The sequence below is a fragment of the Ipomoea nil genome, unplaced genomic scaffold, assembly GCF_001879475.1.
Source record: "Ipomoea nil cultivar Tokyo-kokei standard unplaced genomic scaffold, Asagao_1.1 scaffold2759, whole genome shotgun sequence".
Lineage (NCBI taxonomy): Eukaryota > Viridiplantae > Streptophyta > Magnoliopsida > Solanales > Convolvulaceae > Ipomoea > Ipomoea nil.
In genome coordinates, this window is record NW_017619187.1 from 2,113,934 (window position 1) to 2,127,709 (window position 13,776).

Consider the following 13,776-nt stretch of genomic DNA (forward strand, 5'->3'; position numbering starts at 1 on the left):
TCAAAACCTCTGACGATACTAATAATACTGAAATTCCCAAGTTAGGAATCAAGTCTGTCCATGAAATTATTTTGAGAAACATAAGATATGAAGGTTCCCCTCATACAAGAGGTGTCAGAATTACTTCAAATTTATTTATATATAAATGCATGGATGCATTTAATTTTCAGCTCACTGTTGATTCAAGTTTCATCAGTTTGATTTTGATATATATATGCATTTACTTTTTAATTTTTTAGTCAACTATAATTTCACATTTCATCAATTTCTGACGTTTGATTTGTTAAAAATTAACCTGAAAATTGAATATAAAAAGAAACTGCAATTCATTACTCATGTTTAATTTAATTATAGATTATAGATAAAATGCAATTAACACAATGGTGTGAATTAAATACTGCATGCCTTAAGTAATTAGAAAAAAAAAAAAGAAAAAAAAAGTGCCTCAAATGGGGTAGCCTAGTGGGTGGAGTATGATTCTCGTACCAGAAGATCAAGAGTGTGATTCTTCATTATTATGGTCAACGCCCTCCAGTCAAGCCCGTCGCATAGGGTCTTCTAGTACAGTTTATTTCTCATGTGTGGTTTGCGCGCTATTACATACAAAACCAGGTTTATTGAGTGTTTACAAAAAAAAAATTAAAAAAAATTAAAAAAAAAATTAAAATTGAATATTTCCAAAAAATAATAAGAAGATTAACTAGAAAGTTGTGACCTCTAAAATAGCTAAGCAATTATTGAAAACTCTCGAGATTATGCATTGAGTAAATCGGCTTAGGTTGCTCATAGCTGATAGACTCAAATTTAAAAAAAAAAAAAAAAAAAAAAAAAAAAAAAAAAAAAAAAAAAAAAAAAACCAGTTGTCCCTCTCGCTATGAGTCAAACTTGTATCCTTGTTTGTTACCCAAAAATTTAATACTTCAGATGGAGTCAGTTTAATTGTTTTCACTATAAATGACTTAGCTTCAGCATTCATCTCTCAAATCAACTATAAAATCGAGAAGAAAATGTCAATGAAGATGAATCCAAAATTTCTCTGTGGCTTAATATTTGTATTAATGTTATTATTAGCACATTCCGGGAATGCCCAATTTAACGTCCTCACTAAATATGGCACAATACTTAATGGAGATCTCAGTGTGGTAAGTAAATTATTCGGGAATTTTTACACAGTATCAATTGATATCTGTATTTTTTGTACCCGATACAATTATATATGGTATATTTTTCTGTACTAAGTATTGTAGAGACTAATGCTGTAATGCAAATATAGTACTTGGTAAACTCAAGTAACTAGAAATTCTTGAATTTTAATATTTGATTATGTATTAATGTTTTAGGCATTGTTGGATGTTTGGAATGAAGCATGTAAAGATACAACCCCAAGCATTATTTTGATCCCAAAAGGCACATATCCAATGAGCCAAGTAGTGCTTTCTGGTCCATGCACAAGGCCCCAATTCACCTTAAAATCCATGCTACATTGAAAGCCCCTCTTGATCCTAAGACACTTGATCCAAAAAGGGAATGGCTTACAATTCAATATGTCGATAATTTCACACTCTCTGGTGGTGGCGTTCTTGATGGCCAAGGAGCTATAGCTTGGTCACAAAATGATTGTAGAATAACAAGTGGATCTTGCAATAAGCTTCCTAATATAAGTCTAAAGTTTAGAATAATTTCTTTGATTTGATTTATATGTGGCCATGAAGGTTTTGTTTTTATGGATTTAGGGTGTGTTTGGAAACCTGGAAAATGAGTTCTGGAAATCATTTTCCAAGTTTTCAGTGTTTGGATGTGCCTGGAAAATCAAGTCAACGGAAATCATTTTCCGTTGACTTTGGAAAATATGCTTGTTTTGGAGGAAAATGACTTCCCCTTTTTTTGGGGGAAGTCATTTTCCAACTTTTAAACCAACATCACACCACCACCAACATCATCAACACCATACCACCATCACCACCACTATTGCCGCCGCCACCACCACTATACCCCCGCCACCATCACACCACCACCACTACCACCACCAACACCGCAACCACTACCACCACCACCATACCATCGCCGCCACCACCACCACCGTACCACCGCAACCACCGCCACCATACCACCGCACCGCCGTCGCCGCCACCACCACCATACCACCGCAACCACCGTCGCCGCCACCACCACCACCACCACCATACCACTGCAACCACCGTCACCGCTACCACCGCCACCACCACAACCACCATCGCCGCCACCACTACCACCATACCACCGTCACCGCCACCGCCATCACCACCATACCACCGCCACCACCACCACCATACCACCGCAACCACCGTCGCCGCCACCACCACCACCACCACCGCAACCACATGACCAATGCCACCACTGCAACCACATGACCACTGCAACCACTGTCATACTACCACCACCATCACACCAACACCACTACCGCCGCCGCCGCCGCCACCACCACCATACTACCGCAACCACCGTCGCCGCTGCCACCACCATACCACCGCAACCAACGCCACCACCATCACACCGCCGCCGCCGCCACCACCACGACCATACCACCGCAACCACCACCGTCACCACCACCACCATACCACCGCCACCACACCACCACCGTCATACCACCACCAATTATTATTATTATTATTATTATTATTATTATTATTATTATTATTATTATATAACGAATAACACCACTACCACTACACCACCACCACCACCATAATATTTTTGATATATTATTAGTTTTTTTTTTTTTTTTGAAAAACTTAGCTATTTTTTAATATATTTAAAATTAATATTATATTATTATATATTATTATACATGTTATAATATTCTAAATAAAATAATTAAAATGTTTAATTATACAATTCTACTCATTTTCCAGAAAATGAACCAAACACAGAAAAACAGTTTTCCATAATGCAACCAAACACTGGAAAGGAAAATGTTTTCCGGAAAATGACTCATTTTCCATAAAACATTTTCCAGAAGTCATTTTCCTGCTTTCCAAACGGACCCTTAACTTTTTTTTTTTCTTAATGATATGATGCAGAATTTGAGCTTGAATTTTTTGAGAAATTCGGTGATTCGAAACATAACTTCTCTGAATAGCAAATTGTTTCACGTCAATGTTTTAGGAGGCAAGAACTTAACATTCGACAATTTCACCATTATCGCACCCAAAACTAGTATTAACACGGATGGAATTCATGTTGCGAGAACAATTGATGCCCCTACTATAAAAAATTCTATCATAGCGACCGGGGATGATTGTATCTCAATTGGAGATGGAACAGAAAATCTTCTTGTACAAAATGTGACATGTGGGGCGGGACATGGCATCAGTGTGGGAAGCCTTGGCAAAAGACCAGGTGAAAAACCTCTGAAGGGTATCTTTATAAAAACTGCACACTTATAAACACTGATAATGGTGTTAGAGTGAAAACATGGCAGAATTCTTACCCTGGAGTGGTCACTGACTTACATTGTGATGACATAGTCATGCACAACGTCAAAAATCCAATTTTGATACATCAAGAATATTGCCCTTATAATAAATGCCAAAAAAAGGTACATATATACAACCTTCATGTATACTTTCTTCCATTTTCAATCAAATGGACTTAATGCATACCATTATAATCATTCACAAATTTTGTTGTTTTGATTTGTAGAAACCATCCCTTGTAAAGATCAGCAATGTGAGGTATGAGAACATAAAGGGTACATCTGCAACAGAGAACGCAGTGAGTTTCATATGCAGTGGAAAGGTGCCATGTGAGAGAGTTGTGGTTCGTCACATTAACTTGACCTTCCATGGAGATACTGCAAAATCCAAGTGCTCCAATATATAAAAACCCATACTTATTGGAACCCAGAATCCACCAATTTGCAATAAGACTGCCTTATTGCCATATCTCCCACCTTCTCCCTTACCAACTCCCTCTCCAGCTTCTTCACCATCTCTCTCGTCATCTCCATTGCCAGATTCTTCACCATCTCTTTCGCCAGCTTTCTCGCCAAATCCCTCGCCAGATTCCTCATCATCTCTCTTGCCAGCTTCCTTTCCATATTTCTAGCCTACGGGTCCATGGACCTGTCAGGTGTCGGCCTGTCGGGCCTTGGTTGCATACACTAATTATGTCTCTGTGTACTATTTAATCAGGTTTTTTTGTTTTTTTTTTTTTTTTTGTTTTTTTTTTTTTTTCATTTTTCAACCGCCAGTTCTATTAGATCAATAAAAATCATTTGTCAACAGTTTTCTTATATATATACTCCGTATATAATTAGGTTCAAATAACAACCTCTCTTAATATGTGAATATCTGTACCATTGTACACCGTTATCTTGTTCGATCTTGTGATTTATAATGATTTTGTCTTGATAAATATACATCACTATACAATTGCACCACATCACTGCACCACTACACTAAATGTACCATTACACCACTCTTCAAATCTCGACCGTCTAATCTCACATCTCAACGGTACATAAGAGTTCATAAGTTCACACCCAAGCAGTAGTTCTCACCTGACCCGGGCCCTATATATATATATATATATATATATATATATATATATATATATATATATATATAAGTTGTAAAAATAATTACTCTAACAATTGAAATATTAATCTAAAACATACTGGAGCTAGTTATGAATCTATATTCAACAAATGATAACCAGAAAATTATAAACATTATAAACAAAATGGATCACATCATATTATCATGTAGTACGAAGTTGTTGGTCCATGAAGGGACTATTGGTCACCAGGCCTACCCAAGCCCAATCATTTTACCAATTACCATCAGCAGTTGTATCATGGACCTGGGTTCACCTTACAAAGTGGACTCAGATACAAAATACACAATTTATATACTGAATGTTCACAATTTGAATTGTGGATGTTTAGTATGTAAATTGTGTATTTTTGGACTTTAGTTTGCGCTGCAAGTTAGACCTAGGTCCACAGAATAATTTAAAGTTCATGTTTTAAAAGTAAATTATTTGATTATTGAAGATTCATTATTTGATATATTACCAAATAATAAACTTTCAGTTTGGGAAAATCCCAGGTCTTCTTCTCAAAAAATTGCCAGTTTGAAGGAGGCCATTTCAATGGAGCTATGCATCCCGAGTACTGCGGACTTAGGCAGATATTTAGGAGTCCCGTCCATCCACGGAAGGGTAACGAATGCAACCTTCGCGGGACTGATCAACCTAGTGGAAGCGAAACTCGATGGATGGAGAGGCAAGACCCTAACGCTTGCGGGAAGGGTCACCTTATTCAAATCGGTGCTTTGTGCCATCCCCAGCTACACTATGCAGACTGCGATCCTGCCCAAAGGGGTCTGCCAGAAATTAGAAGCGCTAACAAGAAAGTTTATTTGGGGAGGGGTAAGCGACGTCAGGAAGACTAGCTTGGTGAACTGGGATACGGTCACGACGGCGAAGGACCGCGGTGGGCTGGGCTTTAGGAGGCTACACGACGTCAATACTGCGTTCATGGCAAAGTTAGGGTGGCCCATGCGTAGGGAGCAGAATTGCCTTTGGGTTGACGTGCTAGCTGGGAAATATAGTACGACGAATACTGGAGCGACTCGACACGCCTCCAACATATGGAGAGGGATTACTGCGGCGTCGTATATCCTTGAACAAGGGCTGACGAAGGTTGTGCGCACTGGACAGGAGACACAGTTTTGGATGGACGAGTGGATCCGAGGGGTGAAGCTGTTTGATCACATGAAGAAACCGGTGAGCCTTCCGGAGCTGTACGCAACCGTCGCGGACTACTGGGAGAGTGGCAGGGGGTGGAAGTGGGAGTTGATGGACGGCGTTCTGGATGATACTTGGAAGGTTAAGCTTCACGCTATTACTCTGCTAGACGATGTTGACGGAGGAGATGATTGGGGCTGGAGGTTTGACACGAATGGAAAGTTCACGATTGCTTCGGCGTACGCTACTTTACAAACGCCGGATCTGGCTCCAGTGGATAGGGACTGGGAGTTAGTTTGGAAGCTTAGAATTCCAAGCAAGATGAACCACTTGCTATGGCTGGTGAAACAAGGGAAGATTATGACGAATGTTGAGCGGCATAAGAGGCATTTCACTACTAACAGGATGTGTCCGTTTTGTGCAGGTGTCCCGGAGACAGTTGCTCATATTTTTAGAGATTGCGTGGAGATGGCTGGATTCTGGGAGATGCTCATGCCATGGAGAGTAGCGCAAATGCTATGTACGAAAAGCTGGGAGGAGTGGTTTTCTACAAACCTGAGAGCTGATCACAGGCTGGGCTTTGAGGAGGATTAGCAGACTACTTCCGGTGTTGGCATGTGGTGGTGCTGGAGGTGGCGTAACGTCAGAATTTTTGAAGCGACGCGACTCAATTTGGCGCAGCGGAAGGAGGTGATCATCAATGACGAGATCACAGACGCGTTCGGGAAAAAATGGGGACATGTTGCGATGGTTAGGGGATCCGGCAGAGAGAGTGCGGCGTGGGAGAAGCCAGCAGAGGGATGGTTGAAGATGAACCTAGATGGCTGCTGTAAAGGAGTGGACAGGAAGGCGGGCTGCGGCGGTATCTTACGGGACCATGCGGGGTGCTGGATTGTAGGTTTCACGTGCAACATTGGCTGGTGCTCGGCGGAGGAGGCGGTGCTTCAAGGCCTACGGCAAGTGGCAATTAGTGGCGCCAGAAATCTCGTCGTCGAAAGTAATTCTTTGGGGATTATTAACTGCCTTGCTGGGAGCGGCTTTGACGCTAGACAACAACAACATTCTGTAGCTTTGCAATCGTGAAAGATGCAAGTTTGTCAACTTGGAGTTTAAACACGTAAGACGGGACCAAAATAGAGTTGCAGATCGCTTGACCGCGGATGCTCTTAATCGTGATCTGTGGAGTCGGATTTATATTAACATGTCCCAGATTGTGGAGGACGTAATTTGGGAAGATAGCGTTGGTGCTAGGACATCGCGCGGCGCCACCCTCTAGTTCCAATCCGGGTTCACCCCTCCGTTTTTCCAAAAAAAAAAAAAAAAACAATGTATCTTTAGTATATTAAAAATGAATATTTATTAATGATCCACATTACAATGTAAACCATGGTTCAGAGTATAATTTGCCAGCCAATTCATGTTAGCCCACTTTCATTTTGTTCTAAATCATAACAATAGTAAAAAGAGGCAATTATACAATGGATCAGGGTCAATCTTGTATCGTAGACTTTGGTCCAAAAACGACATTCAGATTATGTACATGCAGTTAATATGTTATATATTTTCAATTAACATATTATGTACTTAGCTTGTAAATAAATTAAAAGTATGTACATAATATATTAATTGTAATCGGTACAAAATTTATTAACTGAAGGTACATAATAAGTTAACTGTCGATACATAATACGTTAATTGTAATACATACATACTTTATTAATTGCAAGTACATAATATGTCAACTATATATACATAATATGTTAAGTGCAAGTACATAATCTGAATGTGTTTTGAACAATAATTCACAATACAAAATACACCTTGATCTATTTGTCCGTAGTATAACAATTGGTAAAAAGACGCAACACCACTTTTTTTAATGATAGTTGCAGCGATGGTCTTCACAAAATTCATGCATTTATGCAACCTCTAGCAAGAGTTGCTGCGTTACGAAAGGTTATACATTGCACAATTTTCTCATAAAGAAAAAAATTAATATTATACATAATAATAAAAGAAAACTTTTAAAGCAAGTTTTGGATTAAACCCTCCGCCTAATAATTAATATTCGATATAATCTATCTTTGGTTCTTATAATATTATTATATGCATAATTAATTAATGCTGAAAAAATTCTGGAACAACTTTTGACACTGTTGTTTGGCACGTCAAGGCAGCTATTTGATCATATTCCATACATGCATGCATTGGTTGATTTTGAAATCTCATATCATTCAGCAGATAAAAATTTAAATAATTTTTTAAAAATTTTGTTTTAGATGTTTAATATGAAATATCTAACCTTCAGTGTCGTTTGATTTTCATGACAATAAATTCCATAGAATTAGAATTCCTAACGTTTGGGAAAAATAATTTTATACATTATTTGGTTGTCGGAAATTTTAATTTGTTCCAGAAAAAATTTACTTAGTACATTGATATTTTAATATTTTTAATTTAAAAAAATTAAAATCTTCTTTAGTCTGAATATTTTATTTCTAATATAAAATTTTTAATTTTAACAGGTTCGTTTATAAAAAATAGGAATGATATACCCACAATTGAAGAGAAGATTAAAAAAAAAAAATAGAGAAGAAGGTTGTTAGTCCTCTATATTGCAGATGAAATATCAAAATTGAAAATTTTATAAAGAATAAAGATAATAAAATTTTAAAATAACAATATACTAAATAAATTTTAATAAAGTTTAATAATTTTATTTTCTAAGGGTTAAACCCGTAACTTTTTGAAGAGTTTAGGGGTTATATTGAAACGATAAAAAATGCGGGACTAAAACATCTAACAATGAATAATTGAGTGACTAAAAATGCTTTTTCCCCTTCTGAAAAATAACATAGAAAATAGATGGTGATAAACATATGTTTTATTGTTCTATTTGTTTTCTCATTAAAAAAAAAAAAAAAAAAAAAAAAAAAAAAAAAAAAAAAAAAAAAAAAAAAAAGGAAACATGAAAATTCACTAAACTAGACTTATGTCTTGTTTGGTAACATTGTTAGCTTATCACTTATCAGCCAATTTTATATTATTTGACCACTATTAGTTGTTTGATTTGAGTGTTTGATTAATTAGCTTTTTGTAATAGTTTATTGCTTCAAAATGCTAACAAAATTTCGATCAACTTTTTGAGAAAGTCATTTTGCATGTAATCAGTTATCAACTAACAAATAATTTACCAAACATTTTTTTACAACCAGTTAATGCTATCAACTAGTCAAACCCACTAATCCAATATTCTAAATAATTTCTAATAAGCTAACAACTATTTACCAAACATCCCCTTAGTATTCTCTTTTATTTATCCTTTTACCATTTATAAATATATTATCCCTTTATCTCACCCTCTGATCTCCCTATACTATCTGTTGTACTATAGTTTCTTTGTTTTGAAATAAATTTAAAATACAAATTAAACAGTGTTGTCCTGTATGTGATACTACTAGTAAAAATAAAATGGAAGCTTCATTTGAAGACCAAAAGCTAGCAATCTAATTAATTAATTATGCATTATGCATAATTTGTAGGAATGGAAGTGTTTACTTAGTGAAGGAAAATTATTTATTATTTTATTTATTATTTTTTTCCCATGGCTACATATACAGCTAGCAAACCATATAGGAAAAAGTTGTCCTCAATGTTTGGGGCAAAAGGCATGGATCCCCGGCATTCATTACGTTACGGTCCCATGGTTCATAATTTATTTTTACAATAAAATGAGAATTTTCAAACGATTAGGTGCAAATAATAGGAAATTTTTTAAACAAAGATGGAAAATTAGGCAATCTTCCATGTGAACACAAGAAAAATTCATTCCTGAAAGGTATATTTCTCATTTTCAAGGGGAATATTTGTTTTCATTTGGTAAACTTTCACAATCCTTCTTTGATCCAATGACATTTAGTAAACATGTATTAGCAATTTTTTTAAGACCCAGTTTGTCAAAGACATTAAAGTGTAGTGATATAAGATCTTTGGTAAAAGATTATGAATTCAATTTCAACTCTTAGATGTAACAATTAAAAAAAATATAATAATAATAATACATGACTTAGTGTCTAATAACTTAATTAGATCTGATTTTGCTTTGTGTTCAAGATCACCGATCTATAAGATAAAATACTTATAAATTTTCTTTCATATTATTAAATAAAAAGGAGTAATGCTAAATTCTCGTTTTAAATGTATGTTCTAATATCCACATCTTGATGTCATTACTCGAATTATTATATTGTCTTATTTTTGTATTTGATTATAAAGTGATTTTTTTAACTTGTTGCGATCGAGTTCATTGTTTCATGAATAATACCAAATATAAAGAGTTATATTACCAAATTGAGACATGAATATTAGGAAGAAAATTTAGGAGGATAAAATAGCTTCTTTTTTTTTTTAATTGAAAAAATATTGTAAGAACTTTATATGATTAGGCTATTTGTGAAAAAAAAAAAAAAAGCACTATTCTTAATTACTAATGGTAGCTTCAATAATTCAATAGGAAAATGTTACTCACCCCTATAATTACCGCTCTCTATATATGACTCTATTAGCCACTCTCATATTAAAAAAAAAAAAAATCATTTATTTTTATGAATTAGGGGTGAATTGACTGACCGGCCCATCATGAGTTAATAAAAACCAATAAAAATATAACACATCACGAAGTGACTAATAGAAAGTACTAATTGTAGGGTCTCTACCATGATTCATTCAATAATTCACAAACAACTTATTTATTTAGATTTTATGTTGCCTTTACTAGATTATAAAGTGGAGGCAAATAATAAGATTAATATATATTCTTTATCATTTCAGTGTTAACTAGACGATCCCTTTAAAATTTTAGAAACAATGTAACCATTGTATATAAAGAGATGTGAGTATGTGACTATTAAATAAATCGTGGTTTGGAGTAAGTTTTTTTTTTTTTTTTTCTTAAATGATAGAGTCAAATTGATATATATAATTTTGATTTCATTTTCTAATTCAATTCTTTTATCTCTTCTGCGTGGAAGTATTGCGACGTATCAATCAGAAGAGGTTAAGTAACTAACTGTCTGGGAACGTCAACTTAGACGAGCTTAGAGGTAAAGTCATGTTCATATTATTGCCTAATTACATTATTACGACGTAAAATAAAACTGTTCAATCTGCCGTTTGTAGTTTTGACAACGTACAAAAGATATGTGGACGGAGTATGACTATAATTAATTGTCAAACAATAATAGTCTAATCATCATGCTATTACTGAGTACGTGCATTAAAAGACAACAAGGTTTCTGTTGGTTTGGCATACTTTTCAGTTTTCAGAATTAGTCAATACTGACCCCCAAAATATTGATTTTATAAATATGTGGCCTAGTTTTGGTGCGGCAGCCTCCCTAGGTGCGGACAGATTTGAACTATTAGATGAGTTCAAATCAACGGATGTAAATCAATAAAAAGGTGGTTGCATTTTATAATTTTAATGATATGCTGATGCATTTAGATATGTTTGATAGTGCTTTGATAATTTGGTCCAAATAAAAAGCAACTCTCATGTAAAAAGTGGGATGAGATCTAAGCCCTTGATATGGTCCATATCAATGCTTCTAAATAATGGAAAATTTAAAAAAAAAAAAAATGCGGTGGCATTTTGATAAGTTTTCTCAGAAAGATTATATGTTTTTCTTCTAATTGATGCAATCAAAGTTCTAAATTGTTCAAGTATAGATCTCATCTACCTACTGTTTTGATATAATAAATGATCGAACGAGATTTTTCTCATTTGTCATAGGAAAAATTATTCACACATGATCCTTTTCTTCCGTGTGTGAAATCCAATTTGTAAAAGGCTTTCTATGCAAACCGCTAAAATATACATATTTACTTGCAAAAAATTATAAAATTTTCAGTATATAAGTCTAAATCTTTTAATTACTTGATTTGCACGGTTCATATTATTTTTCAACTTTTTTACACTACCAAATGAAAAATCATTCTTGCATGATCCATTACAAAACACAAACGAGAGAGAAAAGAGTTTGTTGTTGCTTACTTTGGTACTTTCTTCATGCCAAGATATAAGGAGACATTAATTTTATCATATATTTGTTTCCTTCATTTTTAATCCCTTTAATTTGTAGCACGAAAATACTTATAATGGTCTAAGTTATATGTGGTAATGATATATTGAGAATTTAAAAAGTGTAAACTAAGCTCAAAAATCAAAATCATATGGTCATTCTACTAAGTCAAAGAAGCACATGATGCTGGCATGCTGCGGGGAAGGAATCTACACGAATTCTCGGATACACACCGCGATTAACGTCGGTAAGTCATTTTCGTTGAAATTAGTGATTAAATATCGTCAACTTCTTACATTCATCAATCTCCTTTGAATTGATCTTTACATCCCTTCATGTGCTGGCCTATTCGACAAGACATATTATTCGAGTTATAAGATGAGATTAATGGGTACTAGCTTAAATATGTATCTTTAAATTTCCAAGTCAGTTATTTCACTTTTAGAAGTGTTTATAAGTCATTGAGGAAATTAGTTTCTATGTCCAACGGTGATATTTTGAGTTACATTGAAAAAAATGAGTTGATGTCATTTTCTAAATTTAAACTTGAAAGGATAAAAATGAGATGATATGTTTAAAAATAGGTGAAATTTCTCACATCTAGGACCTCACGTGCAACCTGATAGGATTGTAAAGAGGTAATCACGGTCATCAAGACTTCTTAAGTGAGAGGACCAGTGCAGTCCACAAAGAATTTATATATATATTTATTAAAACTCAACCGTATCAATATATAAAAAAAAAAAAATGTTTGGAAAGTTGATTGAGGTATACTTAAAAGGATAATTACCAAGTTTGATATGATGTGGAATATGATATCCCTTCCACCTCACACAAGCGTATAGGTAGCGGCTCACAATTTTTTTGAGAACTAAAGAATTTCTATGCCAATGTTTATCAGTGTATGACAACCGACTTTGGAGAATGTTAAAACACTATAATAGCAATTGTCATGAAAAACATGGCATCGAGAAGAGAATCAAATGCTTAGTATGATAATAATAATAATAATAAAATATAAAATAAAATATACATATGACATCTCAATCAGCACAAACCGGCTGTTAACCCGTTAAAAATACTAATTGTTATTTTTTTCTAGATTCGTAGATGAATTTGGAGTTTATTCGAATTCGGTGACTTAATTACTATCCCCAAATAATTCAATGGCCTATTTGTATCTTTTCCAAAAAAAAAAAAAAAATTAAAAAAAATTAAAAAAAAAAAAAAAAAACAACTAGTGTTGCATTGGGTAAAATGTAAGAAATGGTTTTATTAGTTTAAGTAGATTGAAGATACCTTTTCATAGGGAATTGAATTTCTTAGGTTGAGTGGAAATGTCTTGAAAATTTTAGATTTTTTTTAGTTAAGGTAGTCTTATATCACTTCGATTGATCTTGGAGGATTCCTATGGGTGTGACTAATATGGAATGATTGAGATCAATCAATTGAGTTATGTAGATTCGATCATGTCTAAGTCCTGGCTCAAGGCAATTTGAGCTTCGTGTTCTAGAGTGACTTTTGCCAATGAAGCACAAGTGGTTACCTTTGGGACTTGCAAAAATCGATTGGGTTACACCTTCAATGAAGCCAATAGTTTATTTACACATGTCCCTATATTATTGACGTTGGTCCCAAGCCAAAGAGAAAGCTAAAACAAGGATTTTAAAAAACCTTTAAAATGATGTCTTATAAAAATGTTTTCCTAAAAATTTGAGAGAGATCAGTGAGAGAGAGAGAGAGAGTCCGGAATTTTTTTAGTGGTTCCGACAATCTCTACTCTACTCTTCTCCTTAACACAGGAGGTTCAAATAGCGTTATCACCAATACAAGTGAAATCTATAGCCTTTCACACTAGTTGCAAACCAAGCCAACTAGTATAGGTTACTACTATCTACCAAAGATAGTTCTTTAATGACTTTCTTCATCAAGTTGCTTGTTCTTCACTACCTCATTGCTACCTCCA

General features: G+C 34.6%; 1 pseudogene; it reads left to right on the forward strand.

Moving 5' to 3' along the window:
• Positions 1-1,058: 1,058 nt before the first annotated feature.
• LOC109156743 lies at positions 1,059-4,086 on the forward strand (annotated as a pseudogene).
• The last annotated feature ends 9,690 nt before the right edge of the window (positions 4,087-13,776 follow it).